The sequence below is a fragment of the Arachis ipaensis genome, chromosome B10, assembly GCF_059453495.1.
Source record: "Arachis ipaensis isolate K30076 ecotype BB chromosome B10, ASM5945349v1, whole genome shotgun sequence".
Lineage (NCBI taxonomy): Eukaryota > Viridiplantae > Streptophyta > Magnoliopsida > Fabales > Fabaceae > Arachis > Arachis ipaensis.
This window is the reverse complement of record NC_142435.1, coordinates 96,640,190-96,658,939: the sequence shown is the minus strand read 5'-3', so window position 1 is coordinate 96,658,939 and position 18,750 is coordinate 96,640,190. Positions and strand designations below refer to the sequence as shown.

At 40.6% G+C, this 18,750-nt stretch overlaps 1 non-coding gene across 1 annotated transcript; it reads left to right on the top strand.

Annotated features, from left to right (window-relative positions):
- Nucleotides 1-17,924: 17,924 nt before the first annotated feature.
- On the top strand, nt 17,925-18,028 carry LOC148580980 (small nucleolar RNA R71). Its single transcript, XR_015895847.1, has one exon. It is a non-coding gene; the product is annotated as a small nucleolar RNA R71 (small nucleolar RNA).
- The last annotated feature ends 722 nt before the right edge of the window (nt 18,029-18,750 follow it).

The window sequence follows — 18,750 nt, the reverse complement described above, 5'->3', positions numbered from 1 at the left end:
GCAAAAGGATAGTAAATCCTATTCCAACCGGATCGAGAACCAACCGGTGATTAGCCGTGTTGTGACAGAGCGCGTGAGTGTAGTTTTCACTGGAAGGATGGAAGGTAGCCATTGACAACGGTGATCCACCAACACACAGCTTGCCATAGGAGGACGTGCGTGCGTGAATCAGAAAACAGAGGAAAGCAGAGATTCAAAAGACAAAGCATCTCCAAAACTCCAACATATTCTCCATTACTACACAACAAGTAACTTTTAATTTATGCTCTACTGGTTATTCATAATTCAACTGATAAACATAATTGACTTCCTGACTAAGATTTATAAGATAACCATAGATTGCTTCAAACCAACAATCTCTGTGGGATTCGACCCTTACTCACGTAAGGTATTACTTGGACGACCCAGTGCACTTGCTGGTTAGTGGTACGAGTTGTGAAAAGTGTGATTCGCAATTTGTGCTACCAAGTTTTTGGCGCCGTTGCCGGGGATTGTTCGTGTTTGAACAAATGACGGATTATTTTGTTGCTTAGATTAGGAAAAATTTTCTCTTTTTGGTTTAGAGTCTTTTATTATTTATCCCTTGTTAAAACACTTTAAATTTATAGCTCAGTTATTTAGAACGTGGTGTTTATGTTCATGATAATTGGCTATCATAATTTTTTTAAAAAAAAACCTTTTTCAAAAATAATTTTTCTATTAAATACTGTGCCAAACTTTAAGTTTGGTGTTTTCAAAAATAACCTTCCTTAAAATTTTTGAAGGTCCCATAACTCATTTAGCTACAACATTAATTTGATTGGGTTAGAATCTTTTATACTCTTTTCAAAACCTTCTTTTTCAAAAATATTTTTTTTATTAAATCTTGTGCCAAACTTTAAGTTTGGTGTTTTCTTGTTGATTCCCCTTTGATTTTCGAAAATTTTGGTTTGGTTTTCTAAAAATTTCAAGTTTGGTGTTCTTCCTTAATGTTCTTGTGTTCTTGTGAGTCTTCAAAGTGTTCTTGAGTTTCCTTGTGTCTTGATCTTAGAATTTTTAAGTTTGGTGTTCCTTGGTGTTTTCCCTCCAAATTTTTCAAAAACAAGGAGCATTAGATCTAAAAATTTTAAATCTTGTACTATCTTATTGTTTTTCTCTTTCCTCACTAAATTCAAAAATATCTTTTCAAAATATCTTTTCTAACTTCCTATCTTTTCAAAATTTGTTTCAACTAACTAACCAACTTTTTGTTTGTTTCTTAACTTTTTCAAAACTACCTAACTAACTCTCTCTCTCAAATTTTCGAAAATATCTCCCCTCTTTTTCAAAAATTTCGTTTTTTTAACTAATTAATTTAAAATTTTTTTTTACGAAAAAAAAAAAATTTATTTCAAACTTCAAATTTTTTTTAGTTATTTTATTTTATTTAAGTATTTACTTCTTATAAAATAAAATAAATAAAAAGATAAATCAGTCCAAGTTATATCCATAGAGATCCATCATGGACATAAGTGGAGATGGACAGTCCAGGAGGACTTTGGGGTCATATTCTAACCCCTCTACTGCTTCATATGGGAGTAGCATCTGCATACCCTCCATTGGAGTTAGTAGCTTTGAGTTGAATCCTCAGCTCATTATCATGGTGCAGCAAAATTGCCAGTATTCCGGTCTTCCACAAGAAGAACCTACAGAGTTTCTGGCACAATTTTTACAAATTGCTGACACAGTACATGATAAGGAAATAGATCAGGATGTCTACAGACTATTACTGTTTCCATTTGCTGTAAAAGATCAAGCCAAGAGATGGTTAAATAACCAACCTAAGGCCAGCATAAGAACATGGAAACAGCTGACAGAAAAATTCCTGAATCAATATTTCCCTCCAAAAAGGATGACACAGCTAAGGCTGGACATCCAAGGCTTCAAGCAAGGAGATAATGAATCTCTTTATGATGCCTGGGAGAGATACAGAGAGATGCTACGAAAATGCCCCTCTGAAATGTTTTCAGAGTGGGTTCAGTTAGACATCTTCTACTATGGGCTTGCAGAAGGAGCTCAGATGTCTTTAGATTACTCAGCTGGTGGATCTATCCATATGAGAAAGACAATTGAAGAGGCTCAAGAGCTCATTGATACAGTTGCCAGGAATCAGCATCTGTATCTAAGCAGCAACCCTTCCATGAATGAAGAGGTTAAAACAGTAACTGCTGAATTCAGTACTGTAAAACAAGCTGCTGAATTCAATCAGCAATTAGATTTTCTAACAAAGCAGCTAGCTGAATTCAAAGACAGGTTACAGGAGACAAGGATAGCTAATATACATATGGAAGAACAGTTTAAGCAAACAAAGCAGCAGCTATCAAAGCAAATAGCAGAAGAATGCCAAGCAGTTCAATTAAGAAGTGGGAAAACATTAAATACCCCATCTCAAGGCATTAAAAATTCAAGAAATGAGCAACCCACCAAAAATTCCCCTGAGGACAGTAAGAGCCCAGGGAAAAATAATTCTGGCACTAAAACGCCAGAAAATAGGTGGAAGGCTGGCGCTGAACGCCCAGACCATGCCCAAAATTGGCATTCAGCGCCAGAAACAAGGCAGGATTGGCGTTCAACGCCAGAAATGGGCAAGAATCTGGCGTTGAACGCCCAGCAGGGGCACATTTCTGGCGTTCAGGCGCCAGGAACAGACAGTGAGTTGGCGTCTAACGTCACTCCAGCTTCTAACTCTGGTACGCAATTGCCAGTGAGGGATCAGACACACACAAGTGCTGATAACAACCCCTCTAAAAAGGCTTCTTTAACCACTAAGGTTAAAGAATATAAAGCCAAGATACCTTATCCTCAAAAACTCCGGAAAGAGGAGCAGGATAAGCAATTTGCTCGCTTTACAGATTATCTAAGGACTCTTGAAATAAAGATTCCTTTTGCAGAGGCACTTGAGCAACTACCTTCTTATGCCAAGTTCATGAAAGAGATCTTGAGTCATAAAAAGGAGTGGAGAGAAACAGAAAGAGTTCTCCTCACTGAAGAATGCAGTGCAGTCATTCTGAAAAGCTTTCCTGAAAAGCTTAAAGACCCTGGGAGTTTTCTGATACCATGCATATTAGAAGGTGATTGCACCAAGACAGCTTTATGCGATCTTGGGGCAAGCATCAACCTAATACCTGCATCCACTATCAGGAAGCTTGGCTTAACTGAAGAAGTTAAACCAACCTGGATATGTCTCCAACTTGCTGATGGTTCCACTAAATACCCATCAGGCGTGATTGAGGACATGATTGTCAGAGTTGGGCCATTCGCCTTTCCCACTGACTTTGTTGTGCTGGAAATGGAGGAGCACAAGAGTGCTACTCTCATTCTAGGAAGACCCTTCCTAGCAACTGGACGATCCCTCATTGACGTCCAGCAGGGGGAAATAACCCTGAGAGTCAACGATGACGAGTTCAAGTTGAACGCTGTCAAAGCCATGCAGCATCCAGACACATTAACAGACTGCATGAAAGTTAACCTTATTGACTCTTTGGTAGAAGAGATCAACATGGCTGAGAGTCTCGAATCAGAGTTGGAAAACATCTTTAAAGATGTTCAGCCTGATTTGGAGGATTCAGGGGACATGAAAGAGCCTCTGAACTTTCTTCTGAAAGAGGAAAAACCTCCTAAACCAGAGCTCAAGCCACTGCCACCATCCATGAAATATGCATTTTTAGGAGAAGGTGACACTTTTCCAGTGATCATAAGCTCTGCTTTAAATTCACAGGAAGAGGAAGCACTTATTCAAGTGCTAAGGACACACAAGACAGCTCTTGGGTGGTCCATAGGTGACCTTAAGGGCATAAGCCCAGCTAGATGCATGCACAAAATCCTACTGGAGGATAATGCCAAACCAGTGGTTCAACCACAGAGGCGGCTAAATCCAGCCATGAAGGAAGTGGTGCAGAAAGAGGTCACCAAATTACTAGAGGCTGGGATTATTTATCCCATTTCTGATAGCCCCTGGGTGAGCCCTGTTCAAGTCGTCCCAAAAAAGGGAGGCATGACAGTGATTCATAATGAAAAAAATGAACTGATTCCTACAAGAACAGTTACAGGGTGGCGCATGTGTATTGACTACAGAAGGCTCAATACAGCCACCAGAAAGGATCATTTTCCTTTACCATTCATAGACCAGATGCTAGAGAGACTAGCAGGTCATGATTATTACTACTTTTTGGATGGCTACTCAGGCTATAACCAGATTGCAGTAGATCCCCAGGATCAAGAGAAAACAGCATTCACATGTCCATCCGGAGTGTTTGCCTATAGAAGGATGCCCTTTGGGCTATGCAATGCACCTGCAACCTTCCAGAGATGCATGCTCTCTATTTTCTCTGATATGGTGGAAAAATTTCTGGAAGTCTTCATGGATGACTTCTCAGTATATGGAGACTCATTCAGCTCCTGTCTTGATCACTTGAAACTTGTTCTGAAAAGATGCCAAGAAACCAACCTAGTTTTAAACTGGGAAAAGTGTCACTTCATGGTGACTGAAGGAATTGTTCTTGGGCATAAAATCTCAAACAAGGGAATAGAGGTGGATCAAGCAAAAATAGAGGTAATTGAAAAATTACCACCACCTGCCAATGTTAAGGCAATCAGAAGCTTTCTGGGGCATGCAGGATTCTATAGGAGGTTTATAAAGGATTTTTCAAAAATCGCAAAACCTCTAAGCAATCTGCTAGCTGCTGACACGCCATTTGTGTTTGACACAGCATGCCTGCAGGCGTTTGAAACGCTGAAAGCTAAGCTGGTCACAGCACCAGTCATTTCTGCACCAGACTGGACATTGCCATTTGAGTTAATGTGTGATGCCAGTGATCATGCCATTGGTACAGTATTGGGACAGAGGCATGACAAGCTTCTGCATGTCATTTATTATGCCAGTCGCGTTCTAAATGATGCCCAGAAAAATTACACAACCACAGAAAAAGAACTACTTGCAGTGGTTTACGCCATTGACAAGTTTAGATCATACTTAGTAGGATCAAAAGTGATTGTGTATACTGACCATGCTGCTCTTAAATATCTACTCACAAAGCAGGATTCAAAACCCAGGCTCATCAGATGGGTATTGCTTCTGCAAGAGTTTGATATAGAAATAAGAGACAGAAAAGGGACAGAGAACCAAGTGGCTGATCATCTGTCCCGGATAGAGCCAGTGGAAGGGACGTCCCTCCCCTTCCTTGAGATCTCTGAGACGTTCCCTGATGAGCATCTATTTGCCATTCAGGAAGCACCATGGTTTGCCGATATTGCAAACTATAAAGCTGCAAGGTTCATACCCAAGGAGTACAATAGAATACAAAAAAAGAAACTAATTACTGATGCAAAGTACTACTTGTGGGATGAGCCCTATCTCTTTAAGAGATGTGCAGACGGAATTATCCGTAGGTGTGTCCCCAGAGAGGAAGCACAGAGAATCCTATGGCATTGCCATGGATCTCAATATGGAGGCCATTTTGGAGGTGAGCGAACAGCCACCAAGGTCTTCCAATGTGGCTTCTATTGGCCCACACTCTATAAAGATTCCCGAGAGTTTGTACGTAATTGTGACAGTTGCCAAAGAGCTGGTAATCTGCCTCATGGTTACGCCATGCCTCAACAAGGAATCTTGGAAATAGAGTTGTTTGATGTATGGGGAATTGACTTCATGGGACCTTTCCCACCATCATACTCAAACACTTATATTCTGGTGGCAGTTGACTATGTATCAAAATGGGTTGAGGCTATTGCCACACCCACCAATGATACTAAAACAGTGCTGAAGTTCCTCCAGAAACATATCTTTAGCAGGTTTGGTGTCCCTAGAGTGTTAATCAGTGATGGGGGCACTCACTTCTGCAATAAACAGCTTTACTCTGCCATGGTTCGGTATGGAATTCGCCACAAAGTGGCCACTCCATATCATCCACAAACCAACGGGCAAGATGAAGTCTCTAACAGAGAATTAAAAAGAATCCTGGAACGGACAGTAAATACCCGTAGAAAGGATTGGGCAAGGAGCTTGGATGATGCTCTGTGGGCTTACAGAACAGCATTCAAGACCCCTATAAGGACCTCTCCATACCAACTCGTGTATGGAAAGGCATGCCACTTGCCCGTGGAACTGGAACATAAGGCCTACTGGGCAACCATATTCCTAAACTTAGATGCCAAATTAGCAGGAGAAAAACTATTGCTCCAGCTAAATGAGCTAGAGGAATTCAGATTCACAGCTTTCGAAAATGCCAAACTTTATAAAGAAAAATAAAAAAAATGGCATGACAAGAAGCTGTCATCTAGAATCTTTGAACCAGGACAGAAGGTCCTGTTGTTTAACTCTAGACTCAGGCTATTCCCCGGGAAACTGAAATCCCGGTGGAGGGGACCATACGTGATTACAAGTGTATCACCATATGGTTATGTGGAGCTTCAAGATATTGATTCTGATAAGAAGTTCATTGTCAATGGACAGAGAATCAAGCATTAACTTGAGGGCAACATTGAGCAAGAATGCTCAAGGCTGAAGCTAGATTAAAAGCTCAGCAAGGTCCAGCTAAAGACAATAAAGAAGCGCTTGCTGGGAGGCAACCCAGCCATGGGGCAACAATCCTCTAATCATTTTGTCCTATTTTTATTTTTATTTGTTTATATAAAGTTCACTGACACTAAGGTAAAGAATCATTTGCATAAGTTTACAGGGTTACAGAAGGAATCTACACACAAAACAGAGATAGGGAGCTTACTGGCAAGAAAACGCCAGTGAAGGCCATTTTGGGCGTTCAGCGCCCAAAATGGGCATCCAGTGGGCGCTGAACGCCAGTAAGGATAGCTATCTGGCGTTCAACGCCAGAAAAGGGCAACAACTGGGCGTTGAACGCCCAGGAGAGCAGCATTTGGGCGTTCAAACACCAGGATGGTGGGGAGGAGCTCTCCTTCTACCCATCTCCATCTTTTTCTTTTGCTTGAGGACAAGCAAAGCTCTAAGTTTGGTGTGCTTATCCGTGATCACTAAGATCATGGCCCCTAAAGGAAAACAACCCACTCCAAGAGGAGCAAGGGCGTGATTTAAAGGAACTGAAGCGCCAGAAATTCTCTCTTGAAGGACCAAGCACCTCACAGACTAGAGGAACATCCACTTCCCAAACCTCAAGGTTGTTGAGTTCTAATCTTAGCCTTAACTCTGTGATAACTGTTCTTATTTTAATTTTACCTTAGGAGTCATATAGTAGTAAGTAGTCTATTTTGATTTTATCTCCAATTAAGCTATAGTTTATTTTTCTCATCATCAGCAAACATGAATAAAATAGTAGATCTTTTAAATAAGAAGCAATAAAATTTCGAGTTTTAATAAGAGAAATTCTAATTAGTTAAATGTGGTGGCAATGCTTTCTGTCTTCTGAATGAATGCTTGAACAGTGCATATATCTTTTGAATTTGTTGTTTAAGACTGTTAAATATGTTGGCTCTTGAAAGAATGATGAACATGAGACATGTTATTGAGAATCTGAAAAATCATAAAAATGATTCTTGAAGCAAGAAAAAGCAGCAAAGAACAAAGCTTGCAGAAAAAAAAAATATCCAAAAAAAAAAAAAAAAAAAGAGAGAAAGAAAAAAGAGAAAGCAAGCAGAAAAAGCCAAAGCCCTTAAAACCAAAAGGCAAGGGTAATAAAAAGGATCCCAAGGCTTTGAGCATCAGTGGATAGGAGGGCCAAAAAGGAATAAAATCCTGGCCTAAGCGGCTAAATCAAGCTGTCCCTAACCATGTGCTTGTGGCGTAAAGGTGTCAAGTGAAAACTTGAGACTGAGCGGCTAAAGTCAAGGTCCAAAGCAAAAAGAAGAGTGTGCTTAAGAACTCTGGACACCTCTAATTGGGGACTTTAGCAAAGCTGAGTCACAATCTGAAAAGGTTCACCCAGTTATGTGTCTGTGGCATTTATGTATCCGGTAGTAATACTGGAAAACAAAGTGCTTAGGGCCACGGCCAAGACTCATAAAGAAGCTGTGTTCAAGAATCATCATACTGAACTAAGAGAATCAATAACACTATCTGAATTCTGAGTTCCTATAGATGCCAATCACTCTGAGCTTCAATGGATAAAGTGAGATGCCAAAACTGTTCAGAAGCAAAAAGCTACTAGTCCCGCTCATCTAATTAGCATCTGAGCTTCAATCAAAAACTCTGAGATATTATTGCTTCTCAACCTATTAGTCTTCTATTTTATTTGTCTAGTTGCTTGAGGACAAGCAACAGTTTAAGTTTGGTGTTGTGATGAGCGGATATTTTATACGCTTTTTGGGGATAATTTCATATAGTTTTGAGTATGTTTTAGTTAGTTTTTAGTTTATTTCTAGTAGTTTTTAGGAAAAATTCATATTTCTGGACTTTACTATGAGTTGTGTGTTTTTCTGTAATTTCAGGTATTTTTCTGGCTGAAATTGAAGGAGCTGAGCAAAAATCTGATTCAGGCTGAAAAAGGACTGCTGATGCTGTTGGATTCTGACCTTCCTGCACTCAAAGTGGATTTTCCGGAGCTATAGAACTCGAAATGGCGTGCTTCCAATTGCGTTGGAAAATAGACATCCAGGGCTTTCCAGCAATATATAATAGTCCATACTTTGCACAAGAATTGACGACGTAAACTGGCGTTCAACGCCAGCCTTCTGCCCAAATCTGGCGTCCAGCGCCAGAAAAGGATCAAAAACTGGAGTTGAACGCCCAAACTGGCACAAAAACTGGTGTTCAACTCCACAAATGGCCTCTGCACGTGAATTGCTTAAAGTCTCAGCCCCAGCACACACCAAGTGGGCCCCAGCACACCAAGTGGGCCCCAGAAGTGGATCTCTGCATCATCCATCATAGTCCACTCATATTTTGTAACCCTAGGCTACTGGTTTAGTATTTAAACAACTTTTAGGGACTTATTTTGTATCTCATGACATTTCAGATCTAAACTCTGTATTCTCTGACGGCATGAGTCTCTAAACCCCATTGTTGGGGGTGAGGAGCTCTGCTGTGTCTCAATGAATTAATGCAAGTATTTCTGTTTTCCATTCAAACACGCTTGTTCCTATCTAAGATGTTCATTCGCGTTTAACTGTGATGAAGGTGATGATCTGTGACATTCATCACCTTCCTCAACCCACGAACGTGTGCCTGACAACCACCTCCGTTCTATATCCGATTGAATGAGTGTCTCTTAGATTCTTTAATCAGAATCTCCGTGGTATAAGCTAGAACTGATGGCGGCATTCATGAGAATCCGGAAAGTCTAAGCCTTGTCTGTGGCATTCCGAGTAGGATTCAAGGATTGAATGACTGTGACGAGCTTCAAACTCCTGAAGGCTGGGCGTTAGTGACAGATGCAAAAGGATAGTAAATCCTATTCCAACCGGATCGAGAACCAACCGGTGATTAGCCGTGCTGTGACAGAGCGCGTGAGCGTAGTTTTCACTGGAAGGATGGAAGGTAGCCATTGACAACGGTGATCCACCAACACACAGCTTGCCATAGGAGGACGTGCGTGCGTGAATCAGAAGACAGAGGAAAGCAGAGATTCAAAAGACAAAGCATCTCCAAAACTCCAACATATTCTCCATTACTACACAACAAGTAACTTTTAATTTATGCTCTACTGGTTATTCATAATTCAACTGATAAACATAATTGACTTCCTGACTAAGATTTACAAGATAACCATAGATTGCTTCAAACCAACAATCTCTGTGGGATTCGACCCTTACTCACGTAAGGTATTACTTGGACGACCCAGTGCACTTGCTGGTTAGTGGTACGAGTTGTGAAAAGTGTGATTCGCAATTTGTGCTACCAAAAATGCAGAGAAAGTAAAATACAGAGAGTAGTTCTCCTCTTCCAGCCTCCAAAAACTCTCCTTACAATTCAAAGCTACTCCTATATATACTACTCTTCTCAGCTTCTAGTTTTGCTCTTCAAGTCTTGGGCCTTTGGATCTTGAGTTTGAAGCAGTTTTTTTTCTTCATTTGGGCTTGGCTTTACTTGCAGAGAGAAAGTGTTAAGTGGGCAGAGACTTTAGTTCAGGGCGTAAGAGGTGTTAGTCATTTAGTGAAAGTATAAGTTCGGGAACGTTAGTGACACTTAACATTTTTACTAACGTTCCAATGTACCCCTTTGCCTCACGTTAGTGCTCACGTTAACTAGGTTAACGTGGCTTCTAACGTGGCCTTGCCAACCTTCGAGAACGTTAGTGACACTCAACATTGTCACTAACGTTCTAGTGTGCCCCTTTTTCTTCACGTTAAAGCCCACGTTAACTAGGTTAACGTGGCTTCTAACGTGGCCTTGCCAACCTTCGAGAACGTTAGTGACACTCAACATTGTCACTAACGTTCCAATGTGCCCCTAGATCTCACGTTAAAGTCCACGTTAACTAGGTTAACGTGGCTTCTAACGTGGCCATTCTTAGCCATCCCAACGTTAGTGACAATTTTGAGTGTCACTAACGTTGGCTCATCATTCATTCCTCATCGTTAGCTTCCACGTTAACTAAGTTAACGTGGAAGTTAACGTGGCTCCTTTGGGGGTTGTGTGGTTGCTTCCAACGTTAGTGACAATGTTGAGTGTCACTAACGTTGTCGACAACTCTTACTTCTTACGTTAGCTCCCACGTTAACCAAGTTAACATGGGAGTTAACGTGGTGTGTTGCATCCTTAGGCCAACGTTAGTGACAATGTTGAATGTCACTAACGTTGGCTTTTCTTCCCCCTTTAACGTTAGAGGCCACGTTAACTAGGTTAACGTGGGCTCTAACGTGGCCACTCATGAGTGTTTGCCAACGTTAGTGACAATGTTAAGTGTCACTAACGTTGGCTCAACTTCCCTTTTCCACGTTAGAGTTCATTTTAACTTAGTTAACGTGACTCTTAACGTGGGCAATGATGGCTTTGCGAGTGTCATTGGCAATCACTTTTCTCATTTAGCCTTGCAAGTTACCTCCCTTTCCTTGCTTCCTTTGGTCCTGAAATCAAGCAACAGAGTACATCAAAGTTCTAGTCCAAGTCATGGGTAATGCAGCATACAATTTGTCACTAAATTCATGCAAAATCCTCATGAAATAATGTAAAATGCACAATGTATGCTTGAATCAAGGTGTAGGTGAATATCTACCCAAAACTAGCTTATTTCCTAAAGAAATGCATGAAACTACCCTAAAAACAGTAAAGAAAAGGTCAGTGAAACTAGCCAAGATGCCCTGGCATCAGGTTAGCCTTTCCTCACCTCATTTGCCACCTCCGCAATTCGGCTGGAATTGACATAGAAGGAGATATCCTCATTGATGAGGACAAGCCCATCACTAAGAAAAGGATGGAGCAAACAAGAGATCATGGACCTCAACAAGAGCATGAGGAAATTCCTCACCATAAAATCCCTGAGATGCCTCAAGGGATGTACTTCCCTCCACAAAACTATTGGGAGCAGATCAATACTTCCCTAGGAGAATTAAGCTCCAACATGGGACAACTAAGGGTGGAACATCAAGAGCACTCCATCATTCTCCATGAGATTAGAGAAGATCAAAAAGCTATGAGGGAGGAGCAACAAAGACAAGGAAGAGACATAGAGGAGCTCAAGAACACCATTGGTTCTTCAAGAAGAGGAAGACGCCACCCTCACTAAGGTGGACTCGTTCCTTAATCTCCTTGTTCTTATTTTCCTGTTTTTTGGTTTTTGAGCCTTTTGTTTTATTTATGTTTGTGTCTTTACTATATGATCATTAGTATTTAAGTGTCTATGTCTTAAAGCTATGAATGTCATATGAATCCATCACCTCTCTTAAATAAAAAATGCTTTTAATCACAAATGAACAAGAAGTACATGATTTTGAATTCATCCTTGAAATTAGTTTAATTATTTTGATGTGGTGACAATACTTTTTGTTTTCTGAATGAATGCTTGAACAGTGCATATGTCTTTTGAAATTGCTGTTTATGAATGTTAAAATTGTTGGCTCTTGAAGAATGATGAAAAAGGAGAAATGTTATTTGATAATCTGAAAAATCATAAAATTGATTCTTGAAGCAAGAAAAAGCAATAAATACAAAAGCTTGCGAAAAAAAAAGATAAAAGAAAGAAAAAGAAAAAGCAAGCAGAAAAGGCCAAGAGCTCTTTAAACCAAAAGGCAAGAGCAAAAAGCCAGTAACCCTTTAAACCAAAAGGCAAGGGTAATAAAAAGGATCCAAGGCTTTGAGCATCAGTGGATAGGAGGTCCCAAAGGAATAAAATCCTGGCCTAAGCGGCTAAACCAAGCTATCCCTAACCATGTGCTTGTGGCGTGAAGGTGTCAAGCCAAAAGCTTGAGACTGAGCGGTTAAAGTCAAGGTCCAAAGCAAAAAAAGAGTGTGCTTAAGAACCCTGGACACCTCTAACTGGGGACTCTAGCAAAGCTGAGTCACAATCTAAAAAGATTCACCCTGTTATGTGTCTGTGGCATTTATATATCCGGTGGTAATACTGGAAAACAAAGTGCTTAGGGCCACGGCCAAGACTCATAAAGTAGCTGTGTTCAAGAATCAATATACTAAACTAGGAGAATCAATAACACTATCTAAATTCTAAGTTCCTATAGATGCCAATCATTCTGAACTTCAATGGATTAAGTGAGATTCCAAAACTATTCAGAGGCAAAAAGCTACTAGTCCCGCTCATCTAATTAGAGCTAAGTTTCATTGATATTTTGGAATTTATAGTATATTCTCTTCTTTTTATCCTATTTGATTTTCAGTTGCTTGGGGACAAGCAACAATTTAAGTTTGGTGTTGTGATGAGCGGATAATTTATACGCTTTTTAGCATTGTTTTTACATAGTTTTTAGTATGATTTGATTAGTTTTTATTATATTTTTATTAGTTTTTAATTAAAAATCACATTTCTGGACTTTACTATGAGTTTGTATATTTTTCTATGATTTCAGGTATTTTTTGGCTGAAATTGAAGTACTTGAGCAAAAATCTGATTCAGAGGCTGAAGAAGGACTGCAGATGCTGTTGGATTCTGACCTCCCTGCACTCAAAGTGGATTTTCTGGAGCTACAGAAACCCAAATAGCGAGCTCTTAATTGCGTTAGAAAGTAGACATCCAGGGCTTTCCAGCAATATATAATAGTTTATACTTTGCCTAAGTTTAGACAATGCAAACTGGCGTTCAACGCCAGCTTTCTACCCTATTTTGGAGTTAAACGCCAGAAACAAGTTGTAAAGTAGAGTTAAACGCTAGAAACAAGTTACAAACTGGCGTTTAACTCCAAAAAGAGTCTCTACACATGAAAGCTCAATGCTCAGCCCAAGCACACACCATGTGGGCCTGGAATTGGATTTCTGCATCATTTACTCATTTCTGTAACCCCAGGTTACTAGTCTAGTATATAAACTTCTTTTAGAGATTTACTTTATATCTTTGATTAATCTTTTGTTAAGCAAGAGATCATATTGTACACGTTTAGGGGCTGGCCATTCAGCCATGCCTGGACCTTCATCACTTATGTATTTTCAACGGTGGAGTTTCTACACACCATAGATTAAGGTGTGGAGCTCTGCTGTTCCTCATGAATTAATGCAAAGTACTATTGTTTTTCTATTCAACTCAAGCCTATTTCTTCTCTAAGATATTCATTCACAGACTAGAACATGATGAATGTGATGATTATGTGACGCTCATCACCATTCTCACTTATGAATGTGTGCCTGACAAACACTTCCGTTCTACATGAAAGCAAGCTTGAATGCATATCTCTTAGCATCCTGATCTATGGTCAGAGTCTTCATGGTATAGGCTAGAATTATTGGCGGCCATTCTTGAGATCCAGAAAGTCTAAACCTTGTCTGTGGTATTCCGAGTAGGATCTGGGAAGGGATGGCTATGACGAGCTTCAAACTCGCGAGTGCTGGGCGTAGTGATAGACGCAAAAGGATTACTGAATCCTATTCCAGCATGATCGAGAACCGACAAATGATTAGCCGTGCGGTGATAGCGCATTTGGACCATTTTCACTGAGAGGACGGAATGTAGCCATTGACAACGGTGATGCCCAATATACAGCTTGCCATGGAAAGGAGTATGAATGATTGGATGAAGACAGTAGGAAAGCAGAGGTTCAGAAGGAACAAAAGCATCTCCATACGCTTATCTGAAATTCTCACCAATGAATTACATAAGTATTTCTATCCTATTTTATATTTTAATTATGAAATCTCCATAACCAATTGAATCCGCCTGACTGAGATTTACAAGGTGACCACATAGCTTGCTTCAAACCGACAATCTCTGTGGGATCGACCCTTACTCACGTAAGGTTTATTACTTGGACGACCTAGTGCACTTGCTGGTTAGTTGTGCGAAGTTGTGACAAAGAACTAAGATTATGAACGTGCGTATTAAGTTTTTGGCGCCGTTACCAAGGAATGAATGATCACGATTTCGTGCACCAGTGCCTCCATTAAAATTGCACGTGGACTCGTGTTTTGGGGGCTTTTTGGCCCATTTTTGGTGGCTTTGGAGCATATATGAAGTGGGAAGCAACCATGTATGAATATGAGCCACCTCCCACATATACAACCTTTCTCCCAAACTTTGAAGCTCAATTTTCACCACAATATAAAGTTCCCCAACCCTTGGCCCAAGACCAACAAGACCTTCAAGCCTTTCTCCAAGAGCAAGAAGGATTCCGAAGCACACAAGGGTAATTTATGGCTACCATAGACGAAGCGGTGAACCGCTTGGTTTTGCTACGCTCATTCGATCAAGGCACTCCTCTTGAAGAGTGTGAAGGAGCAATTGAAAGGTGTAGTGAAGAGGAGAGCATGGAGCCACAAGGGAAAGAAGAAGAGATAGAGCATGAATTGGAACAAGAGGGAGAAAGTGGAGTATGTGAACCGGAGGAGAGAAAAAAGGAGTTGAGGAAGATTGATCAAGATGAGGATTCCATCATTGATGATTTTTTGTCCTCCTTGATCAATCCCCTTGGTGATCTTAATGAGCCTCCTCCCATTGAGTTTGAGAGAGACATGGAGGTAGACTTCTCACAATTTCCGTGTTATGACTTGAGTGATGGGGAAGAGGAAGTTGGTGAGGAAGCAATTCCGGTCCAAGAACATATTGAATAGGTGGCAATTTCACCTATGAACTTCATTGGCCCCCATCAATATACTATCTTAGAGACGGATTACCAACTCAAGGTCCTTCTTGGGTTGGTACATAGTGGAGGAAGGAGTATTGGTTGCCCAGAGAATCAAAGGCCCTTCAAGAAGAACAATTTAAGCTTTGGGATTCATGTGGAGTGTAGAGCACAATTGGGTGATTTTTGGAAAATGTTGGGTTGTTACAAGGGTCAATTAAGAGCTTTTCCATCCGGCTTGGAGCATAGTGATCAACAAGAAGGAGACCGGATGCCTAGAATATGGGATCTCGGAGGAGCCTCAAAGTGCAAGCTTGGATGGAGATTCAAGGAGTAGTGGAAACACAATCCACCCTAGCTAGAGTCTCCTCAATAAGTCCAACTTAAGGACTATAAACCAAAGTGCTAGGTGGGAGACACCCCACCATGGTAACATCTTTCTTACCCTTTCTCTTTGCTTATAGTCCTAGTTTCTTGTATGTTTGCTTGTCTTAGTTAGCTTAGGATTAGTTTAAATTTGAGTTTAGATAGGTTGAATTACAAATGGATCATGATTTTGTGATGTTTTGAATGTTTTGGGGTTGAAATGTTGATTGAGCTAAGGCATAACACCTTAGAAATGAAAGAAAATTTTTTTGCAAAACAGGGCATTTGTGCGTACGCACGCTTCTATGCGTGTGCACACAACTATGAGCTTCGCGACTTGTGTGAGCGCACAAGCCTGTGTGCCCACACAATATTTGTATTGCCCTCTTTTCGCAGCGCCAGCACGGTCTGTGCGTGGGCACTCCCCTGCTTTCCTTGGTCTGTGCGTGCGCATCATCTTGTGCGTACGCACACATGTTCCTTATCGCGCTCTCTGTGCAGTCGCACAGACGTGTGCATCCACACACGAGCTTGAAGGCCCTCTGTTGGGAGCATTAGCACAGCTTGTGTGCCTGCACCCCAACATCCCTTGCTTCTGTGCGAGCGCACGGACCTGTGTGCACGCGCACACATGATCCTTTTAAAAAAAACATATTTTGTGCGTGCACATACATGGATTTTGCATAGAGCTCCTTTGCTCCTTGTTTGATTAGTGTCATGTGTTGCACAAGCCTTTGGCATTTTCTTTTTCTTATCAGTGCACTACACATATCCACTTTAGGCATTTTAGTTCACATTTCTTCTTGAGACATTGGTGCCCAGCACCTCTTTGTGTGACTAAATGTTTTGTATTTAGGTTGCTCTTGATAATGGACTTTTGGTTGATAATCCCGGGTTAGTTAACCCAAGTTACCGAGTGTTGAAACACTCCTCAGAACCTATTCATCCAAGCATATCCTTAATACATAAACACCACAGGCATTTGTCTCAGAAGTTCAAACCATTGGTGCCCAGCTTATTTTCTCAATTTTTTTTGCTTTTTGGTTGCCCTTTTTCAGTGGCTTTTTCTTCTTCTTTTTCTTTCTTTTTTTATGGCCAAAGACATTTATTCATCAAGATCCATAGACAGTTTTCAATTTCTACACAAAAAAAATGATAATTCTACACTCTATTTCCAGTGATGTGACTTAAACAATCAAGCATGCATACCACCACTTAATTCTACTTAATTTGTCACTAATTGAGCCAAGTTACTTTTGTTCAAACTTTTCTTTTATTTTTGGAAACAGAACAAGCATGGCAAGCATTTGATTAAGAAGGTGAAGTTATATCCAAACATCTAGGCATTCACTTTATTCAAAGCAATAAACAGACACTCATACTAAAAAAAAAACTCCACATAACACTTAAATGACTTGTGATGAAAGAAAGCTCATAAAGACAATTCACCAATTATCATTTGATTATTAAGGAACGAGACCACCTCTTATTTATTGCTTGGTTCTTCTTAATTCTTGGGATCCTGCTTCTTCTTGCTTCCTGCCTCTTTTTGTTCTGCTTCTTGCTCTGCTTCCGCTTGTTGCCCTTCTTCATTTCATCTTCTTGTATGTCTTGGAGCATGAGAAACGCTTGTCCCAGGGGTTTGCTTAGACAAATACAAAATTTGATTTTCTAGCTTCTGGATGGCAGCTCCTTGGTTTTGCAGGTTAGAATTTACTTCTTCCTTAAAAGCTTTCAATTCGGTTATGTCTTGACTCATGGTTGCCATCATTCCTTCTATCCGGTTTAATTGATCTTGAAATTGTTGGTTCGGATTAGGTTGGGTAGGTTGATTATTTTGGCCATGATATGGTGGTTGAGAGTAAGTGTTTTGTGTGGCTTGGTATGATCTTTGGTTGGAGTTTTGGTATGTGGAATTGTTATGTTGGTTGTGGTTGTAAGGTTTGTGGTTTTGTGGTTGGGTTTGTTGGTTCCCCCACCCAAAGTTTGGGTGATTTTTCCATCCTGGGTTGTAAGTGTTGGAATGTGGATCATATGATTGCCTTTGTTGGTTTCCCACATAGTTGGCCTCTTTCCAATCACCTCCTTCAATGCTTACTTCCTCTTGATCTTGTGTGTGTATTGCAGCCACTTGCTTTGTTTCTAATTGCCTGGTAAGCTCTGCTAGTTGCTTGGCAAACACCTTGTTTTGGGCTAGAATTGTATCAACATGGTTCAGCTCCATGACTCCCTTAGTGTTGTGCCTCTCTGATGCATAGTAGTACTCATTCTCAGCCACTGTCTCAATCACTTCAATGGCTTCTTCCACAGTCTTTTTCCTGTTCAATGAACCTCCTGATGAATGGTCTACAGCCTTCCTTGATTCATAAGAGAGTCCATCATAGAAAATATGCAATTGCACCCAATCATGGAACATGTCTGGTGGGCATTTCCTTGTCAAATCCTTGAATCTCTCCCATGCCTCGTAGAGAGTTTCACCATCTTGTTGTCTAAAAGTCTGAACCTCAGATCGAAGCCTATTGACCTTTTGTGGGGGGTAGAAACGTGCCAGAAACTTGCTTTCCACCTCATCCCATGTTGTTAGACTCCCCCTTGGGAATGATTCCAGCCACTTAGCTGCTTTGTCCCTAAGTGAAAATGGGAACAAAAGCAGTTTATAGGCATCTTCCTGGACTCCATTGGACTTCACAGTGTCACAAATTCTCAGGAATTTTGTGAGATGTTGGTTGGGATCTTCATTAGCACTCCCACCAAATGAACAATGATTCTCCACAAGTGATATTAGCTGTGGTTTGAGTTCAAAATTGTTGGCCTGAATGGGTGGTTTCTGAATGCTGCTACCACAATTCCCAGAGGTTGGGTTTATGTATGAACTAAGAACCCTCCTCTCAGGAATGGCATTGTTTCCATCAGCTCTTTCATGGTTGTGAACTTCTCTATCCATGTTGAGATCTAGAGCTTCCTCAAAATTGTCCTCAGATTCTCCTTCAGATTCTTCTTCTCCCAGTACTCTCTTCCCTCTTGCTTCCCTTCTAAGTCTATGAAGGGTCCTCTCTGGTTCGGTATATGGAGGAGTTGATGTCTCTCCTCTCCTACCTGTCATACAAGAACACAGCACAGGCAACAAACAAGTGAAATACTCTTGGTTAATGGAAGAGTATGGTTAGAGCAATTGAGGAATTAATTCAAACAGTTAGTGAGTCAGTGAGTTAGTTGCTTGAATTTAAAGGCATAAAGAAA